Source organism: Lepisosteus oculatus, chromosome 11 (assembly GCF_040954835.1).
Source record: "Lepisosteus oculatus isolate fLepOcu1 chromosome 11, fLepOcu1.hap2, whole genome shotgun sequence".
NCBI classification, from domain to species: Eukaryota; Metazoa; Chordata; class Actinopteri; order Semionotiformes; family Lepisosteidae; genus Lepisosteus; species Lepisosteus oculatus.
Genome location: NC_090706.1, coordinates 31,748,963 through 31,758,940, shown reverse-complemented (window position 1 = coordinate 31,758,940; position 9,978 = coordinate 31,748,963).

The following is a 9,978-nucleotide window of genomic DNA, read 5'->3' as shown; positions in this document are numbered from 1 at the left end:
TGGCATGGAAGTGTAATTTTGTTATCATATTAGTCATGTGCTATAATTGTATTTGTGTGTGTAGGGATTGTAGCCATTTGCCACTCATACACAATTTTTAAACAGAACACAAGCACAAAAGGCATAAGGAGGAACACTTGGGAGACACAAAGGCTCTTCCTTATTTAACCTCCTTTATATCTGATGTAAGTTCTAAGCCTCCAAATTCAATGCTAATATAACTGTTTTGTGGAGGTTTTTTCCATCATGACTTATTTCATTGGTGGAGTTTGTTCATTATTATACAGTATTTGTGTATTTAAGTCTTTAGAATTACATTCCATATATGTAAATTAATCATTTAATGAGAATTATCTGAAGCCATTACAATGTCGAGGAAGTTTATAATCAAGGATTTTCAAAACCAATTTTCTAAACGTCTCTTTTTTTAAACTAGTAAGATTAACCACTGTGTACTTGTAAGCCTATCCTAATAATGAAAAGCACATTGTCAATCTTTTTTTTTCTATTCAGACACCTTTGAATAGTCCTTGAGAGTACGAATCAAGAATCAAAAGGGGGATATGACACCTGAAAACTCATATTCTAATCAGTGTATGAAAACGGTTTTCTTCCGTAGTTTCATATTTCAGCTCTACGCCAAGTCGCATACATTTACAGAGCATAATAGTAGAGTGGAACTTGCCAGTACAAGGGAAGGATTGCATGAAAGCCACATCACAGACTGATGCATATTTAGACAAAGAAGAAAATACTTACATTGCAATCTGCAGAACTTACATTGCAGAACAGCAATCTTTGAATACTATTAAAATAAACCTGTCAAATGTAACTAGGCACAGTACAGAATAATTCTCTAGTAACAAGTACTCATAAAAAATGCTGTATTTGGAATAAGTTACCACACTGGGAAAAAGAGAAATAACTTGTGCATCTAGACAGTCATCAAGAAGTAAGTTTTTGGAAATTGATATTCATGAGTCTAAAAAGAATTAAAAAAAAACAATACCACAATAATATCTTTAACATTTGTCACTGTCCCTCTCTAATGTTTGACCTGACATCACTTGCAAAATTCAAATCCTCCTTGGTTTTCTATTTTGATTGTCAGTGAAATGATGATTAAACAACTTATTAATTGAACAAGAACATTTATTTAAAGAGACATACACATTTTAATAGTATAGTGTATATGTGTGACATCAGTTCTACAGTATATTATTTTTCTGAGACCAGTATATAAGGCTGTACAGGATAATTCTATAATTCACCCAATCTATGCCTAAACCCAGTTAATCTAAATTACGTAATCTTATATCCTTTTCAAACACAATGAAAAATTATTTTGGCAGCTTCTATGGTATTGATATTGGCACTTGAATGTATTGCTTATCTCTCCATTACAGGAACAATTTGACCTAGTTAATGTCCAGAGATTCAGAGAGGTCAGTTGATGAATACACCTACTCCTCTTACAAATAATGGCAGTACTTCATTTTTCATATCTCAGTGCCCTTTGATTTTGTGCAGATTTGTCAAACTCAGAATTAGGTTATGTAATCAGAACTTCAAAATCCTGTATGCACAGAGGCCTTTGTTTGGTAACTTCCTTTTCACAGTTTTGTTTGTCTATGGATTTAAAAAGAATCCTTACATAAGTGTTTAAAAAATCCAATGACTCTGTTTTCCATCTTCTCACAGCTGGTTTCATAGATATCATAAGAAATTGCTCTCAGCTATATTACAGTATGTTTTGTCTTCATTCATTTCTTAATCCTTAAAAATAATTAATTTTAAGGCTCACAAGCACCTGTGCTGTACTTTGCCTTGTGAAGGGAAAAAATTCTCCCACACGTTTCCTATAATCAGAAAAGAGAAGCACCTGCTTTCCTTTAGTCATTCAAATATTGAAATTATTTCTGGTGTTTTGACAATGCTACTTATTTGTGGAGCTTCATAATCATAGCTTGAAGAATTCACAAGCCTCAAAGCACAATTTCCCCATGTAAAGAAAGAAAATCTCACATCATAGCAATAAGTAATAAACTTGTAAAGTCAAAAATACAGTATGTGAATATATTAACACATTCGTTATAATCCAACATTTATTTTAGACAAGCTAAACACACAAAATAATTTTACTGCCAGTGACATCAGTCTGTTCTAGAAGGTGCGTCAAGTACTAAGATAAATGTAATGCATTCAAAGACAACAAATACAAATTAGCATTTAGTTGTTTTTTTTTTGTATTATGTTTGAACAGAAAATGCAAACTTATCCAGTACTCTACAACAGAACAGCTTGCATGAGTCATTTGGAATCATCATGTGGTGACAGGAAAAAAGTATAAGCAGTCTACAAGAGATAGGACTCATGGGTTATGAAGAAGTTATAGATGTGTCACTCAGCACTGTTTCTAATACTGTTGCTACCAACTGTTAATGGCCTCTAGTACAGCTCCATGAAGCCAGCTACCTTTCCTGAAAGATAAGGTTGCAAGCCTTAATTTCTCTAAAACAATATTTCACAAAATACTCCATCCTGAAGATCTGTCAAAAAAAATAGTTTGGCATCATTGACAGGACGGTTCATGTATTTGAGATCCATATAAGATGTTTCACTTTTGGATAGAAAAAAATGCTCAAATCAAGGCACGGCCCAAACAAAATTGTGTAAACTGGCTAAATTCTAACACTGTTACTGTCTGTATTTACATTTATCTGTCTATTCATGTCTACATAGGGGACACATTGTACTGTATACAAAAGGTCCTTGGAGGTCACTGCTTGTGATTGAGTGTTCTGCTGTTAATTTGGCTTGAGTAATAGCAAAACTAACTACAATAAGTATATCAGAATGAAACACCTTGCATTTGATAAAATGTGATAATGACTTCTGGAAGGTGAAATTACATCAATATTCTTATCCTCTTTTGATCTTGGTGTTGGTGAAAGAATGAGGTTTATTTAGCCACCACCTACATCATTTTCTCTTTTCACCATTTTGATTGTATCAGGTACATTAGCCTCCATGGAATCAGTAGACCACTTAGATTCACAAGCATCCTAGTGAAAATGTGTTTAAAGCTATTTAGTGGCTCTTGCTAAAGCTTGATGCTTTTAGGTGTTGATATTAGATAGTGTCATGCCATCACAGTACTTAGAGACTGAGTGGTGTTTTTGTTGCAATATTCACTTATGACAACACGAGAATTGAGTGAAAAAAGTGACGCCTCTTCCATTTTCACTTATTAATGAGTGGCAATAGGTTCAAAGCTCGATTTGCTGCATTTGAAACTGTTTCTTGTAAAGTCAGGTACAGTACAGTAGCTTCAAAATTGACATTTACAGGTTATTCTTTATGACAGATACAGTGAGGTTTTTAGAGACATGTTTCTGAAATTTTGAAAGGCTTAAACCTGGAGAGAAACAAAAAGATGAGAAAGTTAGATTTTTGTGACACTTCATCAATCAGTGTTACTTGCATGGACAAGTACATCTTTGTATACTATAATGAAATCATTTTAATAAAAAGAAATATCTGGCTTTGTGCCTCATACACATCACTTTACACATTTTTTTAAGTATATATATACATTTGAAATACACTGTAGCTCTCCAATCTTTTTGAAGATTTTAGTGGTTGATGTTGAAAGCATGTAGGGTTTCCCATCATTTTTGCTTATAGAGATATTCAGGATACCAAATGTAAATCTAAGCAAAAGGATGATCAAAAAGACTATAATGCAATACTGTTAAAAATAATAAATTCAGTAATATATGGAACATGTAGGAAACTAAGTAATGTGTCAGGATCTAGCTATTTAAGTATATTAACTACTCTAGTTACTGTATACGGTGATTTAGGATTGTTAAAAGTGCTTATATACTGACTTGCGGGAAATTAAGAAACCTGGCTCTACTAATAAAATACTGTCATTATTTCAGAGCTTCAAGACAGTCTTATACTCATTTTATAAATGGCCCCAAAGTGCTAAAATTGATGGAATAAGAGCTTAAAAGAGAAAGGAGTTTATATTTATCTGTGTCTTTTCATACCTTTGTGAGTCAGTGACATACAGTATATGAAAACATTCACTATGCCATAAAGAAACAGTTACATACTTGAATGGAAAATTAATCCATTCAGGCATATATTGTAATTTAAATTAGTTTTGTGTGAAATATAGAAGAATTGCTCAAGACATGATTATAAATGTAAATGCAATGCAAGGGAGTTGTAAATAGTTTATACATGTAGAAGTGGCAATTCATAATAAGGTAATGTGACCTTATGGTGGGTAACAAAACATTAACAGGGCCATAATGGTAGGTTTTTGTTCTAATGTATGAATTAACTGTAAGGCTCTATAAATTCTGGGGCAAGCAAGAAAAAAGAAGACACAGCATAATAATAATAAATCTGAAAGACCTAATAGGAAAATGCCAAGAAAATAGTACCATTAAAAAAAAAACATTACCTCTGTAATTACCAAAATGCACTGAAAACATCAATTATAACAATTTTGTACAAATGGTTAAAAGGCCTATTTCTGAAGAGGGCAGGGCTTGAATATGATACGTATGCCATGAATTACACAAGACAATTTTCACCGTTTACCAGTCAGATACTGTATAACAAATGTCAAGTAGTTAAATCCTCTGCTGAACAATAATGATTTAATGTTTGCTCTTTTGGACTGTTTCCACAACATAAGTGAACAAAATTCAAATACTGCCTGTCAATTATTTGTAGCAAATTTTGTTAAGAGTGTGAAAAGCTTCCTTTCGAAATATTCACCTCACACAGAACACTCAGGTAATTAGCATTGATACATAATTTCCATATAAGAATTAAATAAATTAGATTTATTTAGTTTCATGTGCATTTTTTTCTTGTGTCTGAGGAATTAAAAATACAGTTTAATTTGGATGTATTTAACAAATTAGGTCCTAAAGAACACAGTGTTCTTCAGAGGGAGCATTGTTTATAAAAGAATATTACTTCTTACATGAGCTTGGATGAGATTTGACAAGTTATTTTACAGAGACAAAAAGTGCTGGAACTTTCTAAAATATGATTATCTTTACAGTGTATATTTCTGTGGCACAACTTTCTTAGAGACTAGTACATTTTGGGAAAATAGATAAATATTCTGAAGAGAAGAAGTTACTATAAGATTGGATTGAATTTAATTTTAAACCCTGTTAATGCAAAATGGCCATATTTTTAATTATATGGAACTGAGTTACTTCTCTGCTACCCTTCAGTTCAGTTCTGAAATTGCAGATCTAACATGAACATTAAAAAGGAGCTTTTAGTCTGAAAAACACAATGTTCTTTCACCCTCTCCCATCAAAAGTGGTAATTCCTGTCAGATTGAAGAGAATTAATGAAAAAAAAACTTTCCAGAAATGTTAATGTAGAAGCAGAGGTGTTACAAAGGGGACTGAAAGAAGACAACAAATTATACATTCTTTTGCTGTTGTGACTGGCTGTAGTTTTTTTTTGCTTCGAACAGCCAAGTCACCTGGTGCTATCTGATCAGCATTCTTACAGTTATCTTATGTAACTTGGAAACATAACTGCATCAGCAGAAAGAATACTGCTCCACCTGTAGCATTGAAACACTGTATGTGAGTAGGTAGGAGATAATAAAAACCTAGTCTGAGAAGGGTTACAGATGTTTATGTATTTATACTTCTAGTCACCAAAAACACAAATAATTAAGGACAATCTTTTTTGCAAATTGTAAAGGTTACAGCAACTCCACAGGAATGCCTTCATTTTATTAATTGTCACAGGCTAGGATATTCTAAGCTTTGGTAATTTTAATCTTGTCTGTCAGGGGTAACAGCTTCCAGGCCTTCAAAGACAACCATGACTAGTTTTCTTTCTCATTACTGTAGACTGATAAGGCTCCGATTATTTCATCCAGTAAGGTCAATAACTGACACTATAATCACCAAAGCTTTAATTGCATCTGTTTCCTAATTTCCTCTCATAAATATCAATTGACATACTGCTGAATATCACATATAATTGGGCTGCATATCTTGTAAGTAGCCTTTTCTGACTTTGTGTTATAAATGGAAGTGTCTAGTGATGAATGGTACTTTGTGTTGCTCACTGATGCTTTTTGTTACGATCATTTGTTGGAATGCTAAAGCTTTGACAGCACCCTAGGTTTGTGATGCTCTTATTTCTTTCCCCTTACTCTTTTCCTGACAATCCATTGTAAGGAGTTTTTTTATTTTCCTGAGCTATTTAAGGGTGAAATGTGTGGTGTACAAAACAGTTTTAGACACACAAACATGGAATAGGCTACACACAGTAAAAACAATAAATCATCAATCCATCCATACATTTTCTAACCACTTTTTTCTAGTACATGATCACAATAATTCAAAACCAGGAAAATTCTGTGACTATTACAAAAAACACTTACTAAATTGTATGGATTGACATTATTTAAGCAGGAGTGCTAATACTGTACGTAAACAGAAAAAAGGTTTTATTTTTTGCTTAAGCAAAAAAAGCCCATGAATAATGAATCCAAAGTGAAACGGGGAACAACAGTCAAATTGACAGAGCGGATGGCTTGACAGTTCTGGTTTACTCCAGGAAGAGTAAGGTATATTGTCTTAAAAACAGAAAGAAAGAAACAGGTGAAAAGAAGGTTTCTGATAATGTAGTAAAATTAGATTCTGTATTATTGTGATAAACTGACAAATACTTTCAGTATTTTTGGATTGGTGATCATGTTCCAAGCCGCTCTCATATTCAGAGAGTGTCAAGAAGATGACAACATAAACAAACAGGAACAAAACCTTTTTCATAAGCAATCCATTTTGTAGTTGGAATTTATGTTTTTACTACCTACATGGAATACCATGCACTTCTCTACATTAAACATCATCTGCCACATTTTTGTCCAGTCATTAATTTTATCAAAATATTTTTGGAATTCATTTGCAGCTTCTATAGTGTTTGTGAATCCTCTCAATTTGGTATCATTTGCAGACCTGCCAGAGTTTAGATCACTGATATAAACAGAGTAGAGCAATGGTCCTAGTACAGATCCCTGCAGAACTCCATTAATTATATCTACCCAAACTTTGGAACTTTTGCTTTCAGGAAGACATTTTCTCTGTTCACAGTTAGAGACAAGAAAGAGAAATTTAGCTTTGTTCCAGAAGCCACCAGGCTCTCAAATAATGACTATAAATGATGTCATGGGCAGAGCCCCCCACAAATGTGCATGTACTAATACCTTCCTAATACTAACCACTGTTACTGTTAATCATGTCTATGGTCTGCTTGCTGTTATACAGTATCTATGTACTTCTTAAAAATGTTTTTTTTTTTTGTTTTGTCTTTGTTTTTGTCTTGTGCTGTATATTCCACTGCTTGCTGCTTAAATTTTGGGTGTTAATAATATTAATGAAACCATTTCCTTCTCTACTTGTGTAATGATAGATAAAAAAAATCTCTACCATTTGCATTATGGGAGAACTTTAAGTAGAACAGATAGTACAAACCCAAAGTGGAATTTCATCACTTCATTGTCAATAAGATCCTTACATACAATTTCATGGGATTTTTAATTATCATCAAGCACCTACTGTATGACCTTGGTTTAATGTCTCAGCTGAAAGAGGGTACTGTATCTCTTACAGTATAGTTACCATACTGGAGCATTAGATTTTGGAAAGTGTAGTGTAGAGGGAAGAATGCACCACTGTAAAACTAACATGACCTAATATTGAACTGTAACTTTACTTATACAGCCTATAAGGTGGTAATGCATTAGCTCTCAAAGTGGACTGAAAACACTACCCTGTAAAACTTTATCCAGACATTTTTCAGGAGCAATCACATGAATTGTGTCTGATTTCTTCTTGGGCAAAGTACTGGAAAGTAAATCTTTCAGAAATAGATTTTTTTTTTCAGAAATTTCAGAAGATGTTGAGAAATTACTTCAGATTCTATAGTTTGGAATGTGAACCAGAGCTATTCAGGATAATAATGTATTGAATTGAACACTTTTACAAATGTATTGATTCAATGTTGTTCAATACTGTATATGCTTTTGCTGAAGTTGAAACAGTAATCACTCATCTCTGGGGTTAAATTCATACTGTAGCTCTTTTGTCAAACCTGTACTATGCTGACCTCTGCTGGAGAATGAACCAAACTAACTAGGACACACTTTACACTAAAATGACAACACTGCAGAACAAAAGTAACCATAATGCAACATTTTAAGAAGATTTTAGAGAGAAAAACTGTGTAGAAGAATTTTAGAGAAAATCTACCATGCAAAAAAGGTAGGATGAAAGGTCATAAGACAATTCTGTCTCCTATAGGGCTGTGATAGAATGAAGAAGTAGTTAAACCTCATGCCATAATTCATTGCAACTGCTGTTTTTCACACCCACTTAATCTGAAAGGATGTTTTGTTTGTATTATAAATGCAAAATGCAATTATGAATTAATTACAGACTATTCCAAAAATGTAATTTTAGATTCTGAACATACTCACAGAATAAATAAATTTAAAAAATAAAGGCAGCACATACAAAGAAATAACAGCCTAAAATGTTTTACAACTGTGTTTAATAGCTAGAAATAAAATATTTTACCAATTTTAACAATTTAACAGATCCTTTTTCATACTTTAAAAATATATGTATGCTTTAAATCTGCATACATTTATCTGAAGCACTGACTTTACCTCAGGTCAATGAGACTAAGGTAGAAACAGACATACATCAAACTGGCACTATTTGATTCTAAGTTGTTTAATTATATAAGATAATTTTTATTCACAATCTTTGGAAAGTAAATACTGAACTTTGGTAAGTATAAAATTAACAAATTGTCATTAATTAAATGTACAGTATTCAAAATATTGCTTATATTTTAATTCAGTCTTCTCCTGTACAGGAATGTTAGACCTTTTCATACTGGGCTCAACAGCAACATTTAGTATGCAATAGCGTAGCCTACATTCCAGAGTCATTTGCATGCTATTGTAATGCCTTCACTGTTGCTCATTCTGAAATTGGTGCACTGTGCATTGCCTTTTCTGCTGAACATTTTATCATTCATGGACTATTCCTACTTAATCTAATTCTAAAAAAAAACATCAGAACACTGAATATGAAGAAATGGTATTAGGAAGACCATCTGTCTTGCAGTGGAAAACAGCATAGTGCAGTGCTCATTTCTTATATTCCTGGAAATAAACTTTGGGAAGCGATTCAGGTCTTTTTGCTGTTCAGAAATGGTTCATTATCATGGCAGAACATAAATTAAGACCTCCCAAGAGTAATTAAACTTAGAATTTTTTTAATTACATCGGACTACTTCTCTGAATGAGATGGGTGCTAACAGGCTTTAGGTAAAGATTGCCATAGAAATTTAAAAACATTCCAGCTAGGATGAAATGGGGAGGGGAGTCCAAAGAAAATCAACAAAGGAGATACACCGGGAGTCGAGACAAAAAGAAAAGAGACAGGAAAAAGTAAAACTCCAATGGACCCAGTAATTAAATTCTTATTCCTAATTGCCAGGAACATTCAGTGACAAAGCACAATAAATAAAAGGTGCTGTACTAGCATGCAAATATGATCACAGAAACCCATCTAAGGGAGGGTGATGGTGAATAATTAATTGGAGCACAACTTTCCAGAGAGCCAGGGTAGATGAAAGAGATAGAGATGTAGCACTATACATCAAAAAGGGACTCATTTTAGAGGAATCAAGGGGCCCAGAATCTGTCAATCAGACTTACAAAAATATTCAAAGGACGTAATGTTAGGAGCACGTTAAAAACCTCCTGGTCTTGCCATTGGCGAGAGCGAGAGTTCGCGCTAATTGCAACGTGAAGCGGCTCTTTGTGCTCGGTAGTCACTGTAATGACTAATGTAATGCGATGTACGAGCGAATAATTTACAGGTTGTGCAGCAGACA